The sequence below is a fragment of the Chenopodium quinoa genome, unplaced genomic scaffold (genome assembly GCF_001683475.1).
Source record: "Chenopodium quinoa cultivar QQ74 unplaced genomic scaffold, ASM168347v1, whole genome shotgun sequence".
Lineage (NCBI taxonomy): Eukaryota > Viridiplantae > Streptophyta > Magnoliopsida > Caryophyllales > Amaranthaceae > Chenopodium > Chenopodium quinoa.
Window position 1 is genome coordinate 2,666,486 of NW_018743691.1, and position 15,770 is coordinate 2,682,255.

A 15,770-nucleotide genomic window follows, 5' to 3' on the forward strand; every position below is an offset into this window, starting at 1 on the left:
ACGAAAGCACTGGTAGAAAAGTCCTCTCTTCGCAAGGTAGGCCGCCCTCTCTTTCAAGGGAGTTAATGATTCAATGTATTTTATTTAATTCTCCTTTACTTCATATTTATATAATATGCTTTTTTTGTTTTTAATTATCTACTACCTCATTTTGTAAGGCCATGTCACCTAAGTAAATGCTTGTACTTTCTATCTCTTCTATCTGATCTATAAAGTAAATCTATATACATGAGTGATCTATCTCATTTTCACCTTTCCTTATTTTGATATTTTATAAATAGCTTATCTAGTATAAGCATATTCATCTTGACACACAAAGTGTTAAATATCTACAAAAATACGATGTATATTGTATAGTTGCCTCACACTCGTAAGATAAATTAACTTGGTCAAGAGCGCTTTGAAAAACTTCCTTTGTATCCCTTTTTTTCCATATGATTTTGTATAACCAATATCTTATATATATGTAGTCGAAAATTGCTATCATTACTATTGTTTACATATCTAATTAAATTATGCTTAAATTTAACATGTTTATGTAACCTTAATATATGAATATTCGTTCAATAACTACTATTTGTTATTTTATGATACATGTATTATTATATATAAAGGTTTATATAATATAGGATATATCTAAACAATCATAGCACTAGTAGAATAAATGTGATGGGAAGCTATGATTTGCAAGCGGTTTGTGTTATCCGCTTCCCATTACTGATTTTAAAAAAAAAAAAAAAAAAAAACTATGAATTGGCAAGCGGTTTTGGCGTGAATCGCTTGCTTTTTAACTAATGGAAAGCGGTTTAGGGTTGAACCGCTTACCATTAGTTAAATTGGCAAGCGGTTCAACCTTAAACCGCTGGCCATTTAAAAAAAAAAAAAAGGCGGGCTTAGCTTAGCTTCTTCTTTTCTTTCCTCTGCCTTAACACTTTCATTCAACTCAAGCTTTTTGCCAAATTTGCATGTCCCGCCTTCAACTCCGCCTCTCTTTTGTTTCTCCTTTCCCTCTTGTTTTTCCGGCCACCAAGTCCACCAGTCTATTCATTTGCTGTTGAGGGTTTGTGGTTGGTGTTCGCGCTGGGTTGAGGGTGTTTGGGGTGCTGCTCGAGTGTGGGTCGTTCGTGGGTTGTGGGTGTTGCTCAAGGCTGCTCACGGATTGGTTAGTAGCTGGTCTTAGTTGCTGGTGGTGGTTGCTGCTCCTTGTTGCTGGTGGTGGTTGCTGCTCCTTGTTGCGAGTGGTGGTGTTCGTGGGTGGTGGTGAACCAAGCCCAACACACACCACAAGTCTTCCTCATCCCTCAATCTTAGGGTGAGTTTTGCTAAATTTAAGTTTCATATTTTTTAATTTGTATTAATTTGTATGTTTATTCTAAAATTTCAAGTTAGGGTTTCAAGTAGTTAACTCAATTTTATTGTAATTGTTTTATCATTTGTTTGTATATTAGATAATGTTTATTGTTAATATAATTATTGTTTAAATGTTATATATATATATATATATATATATATATATATATTGTTTGAATTTGAGTAGTTTTAAAGTGAAATTTTTTAAATGAATATATATTAGTTTACATTTTAGTTTGTTAAATTAAATGTGGTTAGTATAGTAAATTGCAATAATGTATGAATATAATGAATTGCTATATTGATTATTGTATGTACGTTAATTTAATTATTAGCACTATTTAAATGAATGAACTTGTTTATTGTTGAATGTCAAATAAATGCAAATAATAATTGAATGCTTGCATCATCATTTGCCTAGATACCCGTTCGAGTCTTTCTCAATAGGAGAAAGTCTTGAATAGTCCCCAGTTGGAACTGTTCTTGGACGTTTAATCTCACTTAGGTAGTGAATGTATGTCTCTTTTTCGATTTTAAGGAATATCCGGGCTTCTCATTTTCTCACCATGTTCTCTGGGTACATATGTAGGTAAGTTATACCTACATCGTGTACTTGAAGAACTGGGGGAAAATGCTGCCGGATTTTCCTTAAAATTGAAAAGTTGACATACATTCACTAGTGAGATTAGACGTTCAAGGATGGGTTAGGTTGGAGTGATAAGGACCTTTTGGGAGCATTCATTTTTACGATATATGGATGATATATATTCTATGTACTTTGATTGACATAATATATGTTACATTTATCATTGTTTGAAATGTGTTGGTATGTTTAAAGGCAATTTAAAGCGTCAATGGATCGCGGTTGGATGTATGGTAGACGTGATACATTGGAATTTTTTTAATGGGGTTCAAGAGTTTTGCAAGAGTGCTTCACAGTATCAGCTTAGAACGGGTGTCAATTACCTTTATTGTCCTTGTGTCAATTGTAATAATTTCATAAGGGTCAATAGTGTGGATACCATCATGGCTCATGTACATTGTCATGGGTTTAGGCCTCAATATCATGTTTGGGTTTGGCATGGTGAGAAGGGATCGTATAGGGAGAATGTTGTTGGCAATGAGACGCATGTTGAAAGTACTGAGATTCATGTTGAAGAAGAAAATGGGAGTGATGATGGTGGTGAAGGGGATGACACCGAGGATGGTATGGTGATGATCACTTGGATGAGATGATGCGTGATGTTGAGGTGAATTTGGTGACCGACCTGATGTATTTGAGTCATTATCAGAGGCTGCCAAAAAGCCTTTGTATCCCGGGTCAAAAAAATACACAAAACTCTCAGCCGTGCTTACACTATTTAACATTAAGTCTAAGCATAACTGGAGTGACACTAGTTTCACTTCTTTGTTGACTGCGTTATGTGATATGTTTCCAGATGGGAATGAACTTCCTAATTCCTATTATTATGCAAAGAAACTAATGTGTCCATTTGGTTTGGAGTATAAGAAGATACATGCATGTCCTAATGATTGTGTTCTGTATCGAAATGAATATGAAGAGTTAGAGGAGTGTCCACATTGCGGTAAGTCGCGTTACAAGCGATAAAGCTGCAATGCTGGCAGTAAAGGACCTCCTGCCAAGGTGTTGTGGTATCTTCCTATTATTCCAAGGTTAAAGAATCTATTTTCAATACCCAAAGACGCGAAGAACCTGAGATGACATGCTGAGGGAAGAAAGAAAAATGGTTTGTTGAAGCATCCTGCTGACTCTCCACAATGGAAGAACATCGATATGAAGTTTAGGGGTGGTGAAGTCAGAAATTTAAGGCTTGGGTTGTGCACGGACGGTATGAATCCATTTGGCACTATTAGTACTAAACATAGCACATGGCCGGTACTTTTAGTGATTTACAACTTGCCTCCATGGCTGTGTATGAAACGGAAATATATAATGCTTTCACTTTTGATAACGGGGCCAAGGCAACGTGGAAACGACATTGATGTTTACCTTGAGCCCCTTATTGATGATTTGAGAAAGATGTGGGACGAAGGTGTTACCGTTTATGTTGCCCATAAGAACGAGATGTTTCTTTTGCGTGTTGCCCTTATGTGGACCATCAATTATTTTCCCGCATATGGCAATCTGTCCGGGTACAAGAACAAAGGGCATAAAGCATGTCCCATTTGTATTGATGACACACCGAACGTGTACCTTGACCACTATGGCAAAGATGTGTACGTGAGGACCCGAAGATTTCTTAGGCGCGATCACCCGTATCGTAAGCAGAAAAAGGCCTTCGATGGGAAAGTTGAGGAGGGGGTTGCACCTAGGCCATTGAGTGGAAAGGAGGTTTATGCAAGAGTGAAGGGTATTCCATGTGTTTTTGGTAAAACAACGAAACCAATTGACCTACACGCTCTCTTTAAAAAGGAATCAATGTTTTGGAAGATTGAGTACTGGAAAGAACATGATGTTAGACATTGTCTCGATGTGATGCATATAGAGAAGAATGTTTGTGATGCAATTTTGGGGACAATTATGAACATTCCTGGAAAAACAAAGGATGGCAAGAGTGCGCGGTTAGATTTGCAAGCGTGGGGTGTTCGTCCGGAGTTGTGGGTTCAAGCTAAGGTAGGGATGGCGAAGGTTAAGGAAAAGGGAAACAAAGATGGTGGTCAAACCGTAAGGGGAAGCGCAAGGAAAAGGCCACGGGTATCACAAAGAAGAAAGGTGATGGAAAAGGAAAGAACCAAAAGGTGTATTTACCTCCAGCTTGCTACACATTATCTAAGGAAGAAAAACGGAGGTTTTGTGCTTGTTTGTATAACATTAAGCTTCCATCTGGGTTCTCGTCAAACATGAAAAGGTTTGTTTCCTTAAATAGAGAATTGAAGTTGACAAGTATGAAATCCCATGATTGTCACATGATGATGCAAGTATTCCTACCGATTGCAATTTGTGGTATTTTACCAAAGCACGTGAGAGAAGTTATAACAAGCCTCTGTGGGTTTTTCAATACTATCTGCAGCAAAGTTCTTGATCCCTTTACACTTGATGCTCTCTAGGAGAATGTTGTGGTAACTTTGTGCAAATTTGAGATGTTTTTCCCACCTTCACTTTTTGACATAATGGTGCATTTGATTCTGCATTTGGTTCGTGAGATTAAGTTGTGCGGTCCAGTATTTATGAGGTGGTGCTACCCTTTTGAACGACACATGGGTACACTGCAAGATAAAGTAAGAAATCCCGCCCATCCGGAAGGTAGTATGATACAAGGAATTGTGTCCGAGGAGATTGGGAATTTCGTGGCAGAGTATGTTGCCGTTGCCGAACCTATTGGGCTTCCTACTTCCCGACATGAAGGGAGACTTGATGGTCATGGCACAATCGGGTCAAAAAGGATCTGGGCTGCTCGAGATCAAATCATGCAAGCTCACCTATTTGTGTTTCATCATATTGCGGAGGTTCACCCATATTTAGAAGAGCACATGGATAGTTTGCGTGTTGAATATCCATCAAAAGGGGAAAGAGCACTAATGCAGTTGCATAATAAGATGTTTGTGAAGTGGTTCCATGATCGTGTGATGCGTCAGTTGGATGAGACTGTTTCTGATACAATAAAGTGGCTAACTTATGGTTTAAAGGAAGATGTTCATTCATTTGAGGGATATGACATAAATGGGTACACATTTTGGACTGAAAGTCGGGATCAGAAATCCTCATCGACTCAGAATAGTGGTGTCTCTCTTGTGGCTTCATCAAGAGAGTTTGCAAGTGCGAAGGATACATCACCAGTTGATGCACTATTATCATACTATGGACGAATTCAGGAAATATGGGAACTAGATTACCGTGACTTCAAGGTTGGTCTATTCAAGTGTAAATGGGTCGATAATAATAGGCGCAACGTGAGAAATGATGACTTCACTCTTGTAGATCGTGGCCACTTGCGGGATAGTCTTGAACCATTCATCCTTGCATCTCAAGCTAAGCAAGTGTTCTATGTAACTGACCCGTCCGATCCAAAATGGTCCATCGTCCTGGCTGGCAAAAGGAGAATTTTAGGGGTTGGAGAGGTTGAGGACGAGGAAGAATATGATGCATTTGATGATTCTCCCCCTTTCACTGCTCCTACACTTGATGTAGCAACTGATGTAGATGATGATGCTACTAATATTCGAATTGACCACAATGAGGGAATACACGAATGAGGTACTTTTATTGATGCATGCTTTATTTACTAAATATCTTATGCTCCAACAACCTTGTTTATTTCAGGAAGTGTTTTATTTTTTTGCATTTTCAACGTATAAGCATGTAATATGAACTAAATATATGAATTGTTTAGAGGATTATATGTGAATTTGTTATGAAACCAAAGAAGTTGGGTAAGTGTTTGTCTTTCTTCGTGCCTCAGATTTGATTGCCATTACCGATGACTAACAACATGCTTTGCTTGTTTACTGTAGGTGTGCACATATCATGGATCCTGATGAGAACCTTCATTCTGATGAGGATATGGATGATGATGATGGTGACGAGTTGTATGTTGTTAATAAGGAGACAGATATGGGGGAACCAGAAGACCAAGCTTATGACGAGTTCCAACATAAGCTTGATGAATATGAGCGTATAGCTGAAACTGCCCCACCTATTGAGGATAATGTGGTTTCCGAGGTTGTAGGTGATTCACATTGTGAAACTCAAATGCAAATCCAAGTGAAAACAACCGATGGTGGAGGAGGGGTAAAGCCACCGGTAAACAGAAGGAGTAGGGGTGCAACAAAAGCTTTCAAGAAACTCGGCGTTCCTATGGTGCTTGAGTTTGATGAGTTAGGTCAACCTATTGGCCAATGGCGCGACAAATTTTCTAGTGAAGTTGGCATTCTTACTCGTAAAATACCAATCACACTTGAGTTTGCCGAGATACCTTACGGGTTGCTTCAAACATTTTGGGACGATACAATGGTAAGTATCATTAAAATTATTTATAATATTTCATACTTTTAACTACGTACTAAGTCTATTTATAATATTTATATCCATTATTTTTGGTAAAATTTATTGTCATTAGAATTATCTAACAATCGTGCATTGCACGGGGTTTAATATAGTGATTAATATATTATTAATTAATACCAATCACACTTTTATTTTTAATTAATATATATGATTAATTAATACCAATCACACTTTTATGTTTAATTAATATACATGTTCAAAAAAAAAAATAATTTTTTTTTGCAAAAACAACCCCCGGGCCTAACCCGAGGGGCTGCAACCGGCAGCTGCCCGGGGCTGCTGCAGCTGCTTGGGCAGCAGCCTGGGCAGTAGCCTGGGCTGCTGCAGCTGCTCGGGCTGCGGCCTGGGTGCTGCCCCAATTCCCGGGTTTTTTTTTTCCTTTTTTTTTCTCTTGCCTAACGTAGATGTCTGCGCCAATTACAGAGTATGTTCCATATTCCTGATGAGCCGGCCAAGAGAAAAGTTTTTGAAGCTTTTGTACAAGAGAGATTCAAAAACTTCAAGAGTTACTTGAGGACGAGATGGATCCATAAGAAAAGAAGGAGAAGACCAAAGAAAAATGTGCCTGCTGATGGAGAAGAGGAGAAACCTGATAAGAAACTGTGGGATTTATATCCACAAATAACGGTCAAGGATTGGGAGAAGTTTGTGGAAAAATCTTCCACTAGTACCGCACTTGTATGTAGTTATTTATCAATAGAGTCGGCTACTGATATTTAGTTTCTTACAATGACTGATGCTAACATATATTTCTGAATGTGTAGGAAAAAAGCGAACAAGCTAGAATCAATGCCGGAAAGAAATTGTATAGCCATCATATGGGTTGTAAGACATTTGCGGAGTCTAGACCAAAGTGGGTCAAAAGCGGGTCTGTACCCAAAATCCATAATGTCATCATCAGATAAACCACTTTCTTCCACGGTCACAACTTTGGTTAATCGTGCAATTGACTGGTGGTGTGCTATGCATGGGATGGACAAGAAAACTGGCAAGTATGTCATGCAACCGGATAAGAAAGTAATAGCAGATGCACTTGTAAGCAAACTTTCCTACTTATTAATTATATTTCCTTGTCAAGTACATTGTACTTAGAACTGATAAATTTTTGTGTTGTTACAGCTCGAGCATACTTCGGAAGTGATTGAAGGCAAGCTGACTCCAAGCATCGAAAATGATCCTTTCACCTTAGCTTTGGGAAAACCATACCACCCTGGGCGAGTAATTGGTTTTGGCGGGAAACAACTAGGGTGGGAGAAGGTGATGGGTTCAGAATACACCAAATCAGGAAAAAGCAGATCAAGTGTTAATTTGCCACATCGGATTGATGAGAAGGAAAAGGAATCAATTAAGGCGGAGATACGCACGGAGCTGCAAGAACAGATGCAAAGTCAATTCAATGCCATTCTGAAGCACATGAACTTGCCGCTTTTGCCATTTCCCTTGAGTACCCCAATAGACTCATGTAGTCACCTAGGAGGCCCCGAGGACGATCCAGTAGTTGAGAGAGAGAGGTAATTTTAGTACAAGGACGAATACGTCATATGAAGTTCATTAAATGATGTTGTTTGCATGTTTAATCATTTTACTTTTGCAGGATCCTAGTCCTATGGATGCAGAGTCATTGAAGAGAGAAAATTCGATGCCTGAACCTTTCCCAGATGTTAAGGTAAACTTCACTACGTAATCAGCTTTTCTTATGTTAGGCTTTCGTTTGTTATTTCATAACTTATGTCCTAACTCCTAATCAAATATGTAGGAAGAGACGCCTTGTGAGCTTCTTCACCTCGGGGAAAACATTGGTGGACAGTTGCAGTTGGTGGGGTATGGTAGTGGACAACCTTTTGACAAGGTCCATTTTAAGTCTAATACTAGCACCCATTACATCTCGGTCGGGATCGATTCTATAGTTGCTGGGTTTGAGGACTTACCACTACCGGTGCCTAGAGAGGAATATGATTTTTTTAAGCTGCGTGACGCGACCGGGAGCTTTGTGCAATGGCCACGTGATAGGTTGAGGTTGGTAGGAGGGGTAAGTAAACACTACTTGTATGTAACTACTTGTATGTAACTAGATTAACATGTGCTTTGTGCAATGACCATGTTCTTTTATGTTACTAGATTACTATGGAAAAGCAGTCCGCTAAAAGGAAGAAGGTGGAGAAGCCAAAATCCAAGGAAGAAGGTCCTCCGAAGATGGAACAAGGACAAGTGTCGAAGAAGAGTTCGAGAGCTTCATGTACTCCACTGGTAGAAGCCAATGTCCTTAAGTCGCTTTTGAAAGCATGTACTTTTCTTCACAACCGTGTTAGTGAGTTGCCTACGGGTACACATATTCAAGTGAACTTGCCTAAGGCATTGTTCCACTATGATGAGGATGCAATCGCATACATTTCTAGAGAGGATGTGACGGAATTTCTAACCGGTTCCATGCTTAACATTTCCATCATTCAAACTTTCATGAGGTAAATTAACGAGACTATTTCTAAACATATTGTATTTTTGATATTTTCGAACGAAAACAATGAAACTAGTAATTACTTGCACACATTACTTTCTTGAAGGTCACTACAGGAGCTCCTAAGTAGTAAACCAGATAGTGAAGCAGCAGTTGGGCGGTTATGCCCCGAGAAGACCTCCGTAACCAAATGCTTGCATAACCCTCGTGATGTGATAGATTACCTTGAGCGGGGTATTAGAGAATCAATGCGTGCGGGAAACAAGTTCATATTAGCCCCTTGATTTTAGGAGTAAGTTTAAATATGTCACTCTTAATTTGTTTGTTAAGTATAGATGTTGACGCATAAGCTTGATGGATTGATATTTGCTTTAATATATATATGTAGTCTACATTGGAGCCTTGTGGTGATTTGTGTTTCCAATAACACAATCTACTACTTTGACTCGGCTCATATATGGCCACCAAGGAAGTTGCTAGTGAGTAACCTATTGAATAGGTACATACCGCTTCCTATATATTGTTTTGTATCATCACCTAAGTGATTGAGTGGCTATGTTCCTAAATTTTTTGTTTTTTATTTTTTTGAAGTGTTATGAAGAAGTTGAATTGTCGTTCGGTTGCGGGTCCCACGTGGAAATATTCGAAGGTAAAGCCTTGATATATTGATTTATTTAATTAAATTGCCTTGAGTTATGGCTATACATGACTATTTTAACTTTGTGTCATGTTAGTGTGCGCAACAAGACAACGGCGTTGATTGTGCCCTGTACGTGATGAGGTTTATGCATGACATAGTCAATAGGTGCACTGAAGCCCAACACATTGAGGAGGTACTTGTTTTTACTTTTTTTCGGTTCGATTTTGGGTAAAATCTGTCCTAAAACTTAGAAGAAGACTAATTTGCTATGATTTCAAACATTAGACACCTAAGAATAGTTATAATTGACATGTTATGATAAAGAAATAGGTCATTAGGTAAGAAATGTAGAAATCGAGCAAAGTAGTAGTGAAATAGGCGATTTTGGGTAAAAGTCGTCCTAAAACTAAGTAGAATGCTAATTTGCAATGATTTCAAACATTAGACACCTAACACTAGTTATAATTGACATGTTATGATAAAGAAATAGGTCATTAGGTAAGAAATGTAAAAATCGGGCAAAGTAGTAGTGAAATAGGCGATTTTGGGTAAAAGTCGTCCTAAAACTTAGTAGAATGCTAATTTGCTATGATTTCAAACATTATACACCTAAGACTAGTTATAATTGACATGTTATGATAAAGAAATAGCTCATTAGGTAAGAAATGTTGAAATCGGGCAAAGTAGTAGTGAAATAGGCGATTTTGGGTAAAAGTCGTCCTAAAACTAAGTAGAATGCTAATTTGCAATGATTTCAAACATTAAACACCTAACACTAGTTATAATTGACATGTTATGATAAAGAAATAGGTCATTAGGTAAGAAATGTAAAAATCGGGCAAAGTAGTAGTGAAATAGGCGATTTTGGGTAAAAGCCGTCCTAAAACTTAGTAGAATGCTAATTTGCTATGATTTCAAACATTACAAACCTAAGGCTAGTTATAATTTACATGTTATGATAAATAAATATCTCATTAGGTAAGAAATGTAGAAATCGGGCAAAGTAGTAGTGAAATAGGCGATTTGGGTAAAAGTCGTCCTAAAACTTAGTAGAATGCTAATTTGAAATGATTTCAAAAATTAGACACCTAACACTAGTTATAATTGACATGTTATGATAAAGAAATAGGTCATTAGGTAAGAAATGTAGAAATCGGGCAAAGTAGTAGTGAAATAGGCGATTTTGGGTAAAAGTCGTCCTAAAACTTAGTAGAATGCTAATTTGCTATGATTTCAAACATTATACACCTAAGACTAGTTATAATTGACATGTTATGATAAAGAAATAGCTCATTAGGTAAGAAATGTTGAAATCGGGCAAAGTAGTAGTGAAATAGGCGATTTTGGGTAAAAGTCGTCCTAAAACTTAGTAGAATGCTAATTTGCAATGATTTCCAACATTAGACACCTAACACTAGTTATAATTGACATGTTATGATAAAGAAATAGGTCATTAGGTAAGAAATATAGAAATCGGGCAAAGTAGTAGTGAAATAGGCGATTTTGGGTAAAAGCCGTCCTAAAACTTAGTAGAATGTTAATTTGCTATGATTTCAAACATTATACACCTAAGACTAGTTATAATTGACATGTTATGATAAAGAAATAGCTCATTAGGTAAGAAATGTAGAAATCGGGCAAAGTAGTAGTGAAATAGGCGATTTTGGGTAAAAGTCGTCCTAAAACTTAGTAGAATGCTAATTTGCAATGATTTCAAACATTAGACACCTAACACTAGTTATAATTGACATGTTATGATTAAGAAATAGTTCATTAGATAAGAAATGTAGATATCGGGCAAGTTAGAAGTCAAATACGCGATTTTGGGTAAAAGCCGTCCAAATACTACTTCTTCTGATGCGATTACAGACCTTAGACACCCAAGACTCGTTAATATGGGTCTGCTCTAAGGACAAATTAGTTCATTTGATACAAAATGCAGAAAATGGAAAGTGAGCACCCGAGGCAACTACAGCACCCGAGGCAACAGCCTCGGGTTATGCCAGGCAGCTGCAAGCAGCCACCAGGCAACTGCAGCAGCTGCCAGGCAGCCGCAGCAGTTACCTGGCAGCTGCAGCAGCCACCAGGCAGCTGCACCAGCCACCAGGCTGCTGCCAAGGCAGCTGCAGCAGCCAAGGCAGCTGCAGCAGCCGTGCAAGCAACCGAGCCGCTCCAAAAGTCATGGAAAGCAGCCCGGGGAGTAATTTATTGACCTATTCATGTCCCCTCATGCTATTTTGTGTAATTTTTGCGTACTTGTTAGTGTATAAGCTAAATAAGTCACTTACGCCGATTTTTGTTAAAAATCGTACTAAAACTTAGTTGGGTTCTCATTTGATGTGATATCATAAATTACATGCCTAAGACTAGGTATTATGGGCATGGTTTGAGAAAAAAAATTAAAATGAAATAAAATGTAAAAAATGGGCAAGTAGAAGTGGAATAGGCGATTTTGGGTAAAAGTCGTCCTAAAACTGAGTAAAATGATCTTTTGCTATGATTTAAAACAATAGACACCTAAGACTATTTAATAATGATAAGTTATGATAAAGAAATAGCTCATTAGATAAGAAATGTAGAAATCGGGCAAAGTAGTAGTGAAATAGGCGATTTTGGGTAAAAGCCGTCCTAAAACTTAGTAGAATGCTAACTTGCTATGATTTCAAACATTAGACACCTAAGACTAGTTATAATTGACATTTTATAATAAAGAAATAGGTCATTAGGTAAGAAATGTAGAAATCGGGCAAAGTAGTAGTGAAATAGGCGATTTTGGGTAAAAGTCGTCCTAAAACTTAGAAGAAGGCTAATTTGCTATGATTTCAAACATTAGACACCTAAGACTAGTTATAATTGACATGTTATAATAAAGAAATAGGTCATTAGATAAGAAATGTAGAAATCGGGCAAAGTAGTAGTGAAATAGGTGATTTTGGGTAAAAGTCGTCCTAAAACTTAGTAGAATGCTAATACTATGATTTCAAACATTAAACACCTAAAACTAGTTATAATTGACATGTTATGATAAAGAAATAGCTCATTAGATAAGAAATGTAGAAATCGGGCAAAGTAGTAGTGGAATAGGCGATTTTGGGTAAAAGTCGTCCTAAAACTTAGTAGAATGGTAATTTGCTATGATTTCAAACATTAGACACCTAAGACTAGTTATAATTGACATGTTATGATAAAGAAATAGTTCATTAGATAAGAAATGTAGAAATTGGGCAAGTTAGAAGTCAAATAGGCGATTTTGGGTAAAAGTCGTCCTAAAACTTAGTAGAATGCTAAATCGGGCAAGTTAGAATGATGTTTGAAATATTTAACATATACATTATTTTTTTTTAATTATAAGTTTGAATTTTATGTAATATATGAATGATGTTTAATGTTTGGTATTTTTTTCTTTCCAAAGGTTTGTAAGATTCAAAGGGAAGGCCCTTTGACAAGGGAAGAAGTTGATGAAATTCGCGACATGTGGGCTTTTTTTGTGACATTTGATGGAATCTAGGTAGAATATATAATATATATGTGTTAGTTAGATAATGAATGAGATTGATGAGTGTTTTTTTTATTATGAACAATTAATATTTAGTTACTATCTTTTTTATTTTTTTTAAATATATATGTACATTATATTACTTATTTGTAATTAGTACTATATATTATATATGAGTTTTATATATGTTACTATTATTATGCATTTTATACTTATTATTGAATTATTATTCTTAAATATGTAATATTTTTAATTAATTATTATTAATTATTAATATTAATTTATAATAATATTAATAACAATAACAATTTTTAAAATTACAGATTAATGTGCATATCAAAACAGGTCACTAATAATATTATTATTATTAATTAATATATATAAAAAAAAACAAATGGCAAGCGGTTTTGGCGCCAAATCGCTTGCCATTCCCCCCAAATGGGAAGCGGTTCTGAACCGCTTGCCATTTACATGGCAATTGACAAGCCCCCTAAACCCATGCGGTTCAGAACCGCTTCCCATTTGGGGGTTTGAAACGCTTCCCATAACGTTTTTTCTACTAGTGTAGATATATGTATCAGCATATGCAATATTAAGGTTATATATTAATTTGACTATAAGAGAGACAAATATATGATAATTATCATACATAAGCAAGAAAAAATCAACTATATATATATATATACATATATATATACATACATATATATGTATATATACATATATATATATATATGTGTGTGTGTATATATATATATATATATATATATATATATATATATATATATATATATATATATATATATATATATATATAGGATCCAGTAAGAACCCGTCCTTATATAAGAACCCTTTCTTATGTAAGAAAACCTAATGTTCCAAACTTTTTCATATGTTCTAAATTTATTTTTCTGCTTATGTTCTAAAGTTTTTTTCTATATTCTAAAATTTTTCTACTTATGATCCAAATTTTTTCTAATATTCTAAATTGTTTTTTTAGATTATATTCTAAATTTGTTCCTATAATCTAAATTATTTTTTTAGCTTATGTTATACTTGCAACAACAGGCATTTAACTATTTTCAGTTGGTTATGACAAAAGTTATGGCACCATAGTGCAAAAAATTTGTTCAGCTACCAAATGTACTACCAAATATACACATCATTAGTAAAAAATTAGGATGTCAACTACAAAATACTACTCTAAATCAGATCACAGTGCATTAACATCTTTGACCTTCTTGCTCCTCATTACTTGAAGCTTGGACCAGGTTTAAATTTTGACTTTGGATGGGGTAGTTGCTGGCACTGGTGTAGGATGACTGATCTGAGGCTCTTCTTGCTTCTAGTGACAAGTTGACTTGGAATAGGCACTGTTCTTGCAAGATGACTTGACAAAGCTACTTTTGTTGCAGCCTGACTTGACCCAGCCTCTATTGCAGCCTGACTTGACCCATCTGCTCCTATTACAGCCTGACTCCCAGTTGCTGCTGTTGTTGCAGGCTGATATTGTGGCAACTTCAGTGCAGCCTGCAATTACAGTATGAATAGAATTAAAATCAAAGAAACGAAATACAAACAAGTGCATGTGAAAATACCTGTTTGCAAAAATATACCTGTCTTGCTGCTCTCTCTTCACTTTTCTTCCTTTATTCCTTGAGCCAAGGAGTCTGCAGCTGTGGCCTACCACCCTTTGGGTTTGTTGCAGGTGGGTTGGGTTGTTCTAGTGCTGCTTGTTGCTTGCATGTTTTGGCAAAGTGGCCAAAACCACCACAGTTCTTGCACTAATTCTTCACCTTTGGTTTCTTTCCCTTAGGTGCTGCAGAAGTCCTCTCCCCTTGTTCTAGCTTTCTTTTTTTGGCACAGGTGTCAAAGGCTATCTTAGCCTCACCTTTTCCTAATGTTTAGGGCCAGACATTGGCTGGATGGGGTTCTCATATGCAGCCAAGTATGTCACCCTATAGTAATGTAGGTGCACATACATCTCAAGATCATCCCTTTTGTCCAATATGCATGTAAATGCATGGACACAGGGTATCCCTGTCAACTCCCATCTAAAACAAGTGCATGTTCTGTGTTGCAGGTCCACAATGCACTGATCATCCTTGTACTTGACTTCATAAGTCTCACCCCTTGAAGCTTGATACTCACATGTCCTGGCATACTTCTCCAACCCATCAAAAACCTTGTTCACAAATGGGCTTAGTAAACCTTCCCAAGAACTTGCTGCCTCCCACTTATCATTACTCCTCCTCATCATATATCTTCTTAGCTACTCCATTTGAGTGAGTATATCTGGCATCTCTGATCACTACATTAAATGTCTCCCACATGTTGTTTAACAACACGTTAGACTTGCAATTTGTAGAGAATGCATACCTTGACCAGTGATGGGGGGCAATGTTAGACAGCCACTGATATGCTTCTTCATCCAGGAAATTGATGCTACTGATATGCTTCTTCATCCAGGAAATTGATGCTCTCCATAGCAACCTCAAACTCAAATTGATAGAAGCCACACACATGACAATCATTCAATTCACAAGTGACATAATATATAGACATGCCAATCATTCAACTCAAAATAGAAACACATGGCCAAGTTCACAACTAGTTAAGCAAAAAACACACAAGTACATCCAACCACATACAAGCTCACTTAAAATACATACAAGTTCACCAAAAAACACACAAGTTCAGCCAAGTTTAGTTGCTCACCAGAGTGCTTGCCCTGCAGCAACTCAGAATAGTTCCTTAAAAGTTGCACCATGGAATTTCAGTTTGAAATTCGCCCAAATATGTA

At 36.8% G+C, this 15,770-nt stretch overlaps 1 long non-coding RNA gene across 1 annotated transcript; it reads left to right on the forward strand.

Moving 5' to 3' along the window:
• Positions 1–8,167: 8,167 nt before the first annotated feature.
• On the forward strand, positions 8,168–13,114 carry LOC110683675. Its single transcript, XR_002503652.1, has 4 exons — positions 8,168–8,838; positions 8,938–9,330; positions 9,423–9,664; positions 12,884–13,114. It is a non-coding gene; the product is annotated as an uncharacterized LOC110683675 (long non-coding RNA).
• The last annotated feature ends 2,656 nt before the right edge of the window (positions 13,115–15,770 follow it).